The sequence below is a fragment of the Echinops telfairi genome, unplaced genomic scaffold, assembly GCF_000313985.2.
Source record: "Echinops telfairi isolate 266 unplaced genomic scaffold, ASM31398v2 ScPeMD7_29;HRSCAF=101, whole genome shotgun sequence".
NCBI lineage: Eukaryota > Metazoa > Chordata > Mammalia > Afrosoricida > Tenrecidae > Echinops > Echinops telfairi.
Genome location: NW_022103926.1, coordinates 4,019,153 through 4,022,630, shown reverse-complemented (window position 1 = coordinate 4,022,630; position 3,478 = coordinate 4,019,153).

Genomic DNA, 3,478 nt, shown 5'->3' with positions numbered 1-3,478 from the left:
CCAAGGTCAAGGAAGCAGACAGCAGAATATTCCCTCGGGTGAGGCAGGCAGAGTCTGCCCACAGGCAGCAGAAGCAGAGCGGGTCAGCAACAGTCAGTAGCCTGGGAGATTATTGAACTGGGAGATTACTGAACTGATCGAATATTGAACTCAAGCAATGCAAAGCAACAGGATCCACCAGCCTCAAGCTCAAGCGATGTATGCACCAGCAGCGTGGTGAAGCAGGTCTTGAAGCACCTCAAGCTCTAGCAACATGATCCATGGGCTGGCTGTTCCACAGGTAGTGTAGCACACAGGTTGAGGCAGAGAACTAGCTAAAGCAGCACCGGACTGGTCCGATCACCAGAGAGCAAGAGAGAGTGAGGAGAGCCCTTGCAGACCATTTATCTCTTTGCCCTTCCATCAAACTGCAACCTGATTAATCCCACATGTTCCTATTGGCCAGGTTGGCACAATAAACCTAACTGTCACGTATTGTTTGGAAGGAGTAATGGCCAGATGCGTGAATGTATGCTGTGGCCAATGGCTTGACTGGATGGTCAAGGACTTGGAAGAAACATGATTGGAAAGTGAGTGACCAAGAGGTATGGAGCAGAGGCGTGTGGGAAGCCCTCTCTGAGCGACCCAGAGCAGTGAAGTGTCTCCTGTTTACCAGATGTGTCTGAATCTGTTGTGGAACTGGAAGCAATCCCACACCACAGTCCCCCAGCCTTTTCCGTTTTGGACGAGTTGATCTACTTCCTGCCTTTGTGATGTCTTAGTAATGTAAAATATGAATGTATTTGCTTCGTTGGGTGGGTGTTTGTACATCAAATCAGAGATTTGTCTTGGAAGAAGTACAGCCAGAGTGTTCCTTAGAGCCAAGGCAAGACTTCATCTCACATGTTTTGGACATGTTGTCCGGGGAGACCTAGTGCTTGGAGAAGGACATTGTATTTGGGAAAGTGAAGGGGGCCGTGAAAAAGGGGAAGACCCTTGGCAAGATGGATTGGCACAGTGGCTGCAACAATGGGCTCAAACATAAGAACAATTGTGAGGATGAGGCAGGTTGGGGTGTGGGGCTGGAATCGACTCGATGGCACCTAGCAAGAACAACATAGTTGCAGGGGGAGGGGACAGTGGCCGTTCAGTGGTGGTAGAATGGTAGAAGCCTTCCAGGTAGGAGATTCCGCTTCAGTTCCTGGGAAATGCACCTCATGAGCAGCCCCGCCCCATCTCTTGGTTGCTAGGAGGCTGAACAGGTGTCAGCAGTTTCTAGGCTAAGACAGATGAGGAAGCATGACCTGGTGATTACTTCAGCAATCAGCTAAGTGCAAGTCCTATGCCGACTGACCATGGGATGGCACCCAATGGGCAGCAGTTTGTTCCCCTGTGTGTGGTCACCAGGAGTTGGGGGACAACTTGAGGGCAGCAAACAGCAGGGTTAGGGGAACCTCGTTGTCTGGTCCTAACCCCCCACTTTAGTCTGCATTTGGCTCCAGGCTTCATTGATGCACTCCCCCGCCATCCTCAGCACCACACCCCTGTCTAGCTCATTCCTCTCCGTTGTTGAAATCTCTCTCACCAGCAGAGGGCCCGTTTCCCAGCCATCTTGTTCCCCAAGTGAGTTGGGGCTGAAGCCTATCTGTTAGGAGCTCTGGTAATGTAGTGGTTATGCGTTGGGCTGTGATGCACAAGGTTCGCAGTTTGAAACCACCAGCTGCTCCACAGGAGAACGACGAGGCTTTCTACTCCCGTAAAGGGTTACTGTCTGGGAAACCTACAGCAGCAGTTCTGCCCTGTCCTATAGGGTCACTACGAGTGTCCATCGACTCGATGGCAGTGAGTTTGGTATGGCTTTTGCAGACCACCCAGTTCGCTTTCCTCCAGACCCATTTGCTGCTCGCTGTCCCATCGAGCCGGAAAACAACCCCTATTGATCACAGGGACCCCCCAGGCCAGCGCATCCAGACCCAAGGCTGTGGCTGTGGACTCAAGACTGGTTATGGACTTGATAGGGCCAAGTGCACAGTGAAAATGGCGGGGCCTCTTATTTCAATCTTATCAGGAATTTCAAGGTGGCAACAGCAGGGCAAACATCAAAGTCTTGGGGCTTCTAATGGGAGGCCCTGTGTGGCTTCACCTGGGGGCACCTACAATCATTTTCCGGCCACTGACTTTGCGTTCTGAGAATGCCCCACATGTCTGCCAGCTTTCCTCTGTTCCTTATTTTCTCTTCCCAACTTGCCTTTGCATCCTTGTCTTTTCTGGAAAGCCTGCTGGCTTGGCTGCCATTCTCATTGTGGCGGTTACATAATCTCCTGTCAACTTGTGAAAGGGTGGAGTCTAGCCTGCCAATCAGGTTGCAGCTTGATGACCTCATTTGGAGGCACAAAGGAGATAAATAACTCACTGGACGCCAGATACACGCTCAGCTTCATCTTCCTCCCTGGAGGCAGGACACACAGTCTCCCTGCTGAACATTCCTGCTGACAAGACACATGGAGCCAAGCTGATGGAGCCAGAGCCCCGGAGCTGGAGGAGGCACCCAGAGACCATGGAGATGCTTCCACTGCCACTGGATCCAGAAGACTTTTCACCCACTGGCCTGTGAGCTTCCTGCATTCCGCATCATTGCATGTGTTACGTGAGTCTGAAGAGGACTTTATAGATTGGTATCAGATATACGGGCTGATATCAGACTTATGGACTTGAATTGAACTGGGATGTTTTCTTAAGACACAATTACTCTTTGGTATAAAGTTCTCTCTTACACACATACGAGTCTCCCTAAATTTGTTTCTCTAGTCAACCCGGACTAGCACACTCAGCTTCAGGGTCAGTGGGTTTCCCTGGTAGTCTCCTGGAGGGCCCTGCTTCTTGCTCTGACATGATCCTGTCCCTCTGGACTGATGTCAGCATCTGGTAAAGTGGGGCTTGACCTAAGGTGACCAGATGTCCCACTTTGGGTGGGACGATTTTTAACAATTTTTCCAGTGTCTGGTGACGTTTTTAAAAAATCCCGATTTTTGGAAAGAATGCACGACAAGCTAGGGTATACGGTTTGCGGCTGCCATGTGGCTATTTTGCCAGGATATGCGTTTTTATCAATGGTGTCCCGCTTTACCAATGTTAAAATCTGGTCACCTTAGCTTGATCGCAAATCAGGACTCCCACCCATCTTTTCACCGGTGCTGCTAACCCTGACCCTGCCCACTTCTCCCACCAAGCAACAGGAATCCCAGGCCCTTCCCAAAAATGAAAGCATTGAGTCGATTCTGACACATAGTGACTCTGTAGGACAGAGCAGAACTGCCCAATGATTTATGGGGGTGGAAAGCCTCGCCCTTCTACCATGGACCAGCCACTGGTTTTGAACTGGTGACCTTGCAGTTAGCAGCCCGACACTACCAGGGCTCCTTTCTAGGCCTTGACTTTTCTGCAAACTTGTGACTTTGGTGACAGACAACAGCATCTAGTCTCCAATTTCAGAACCCAC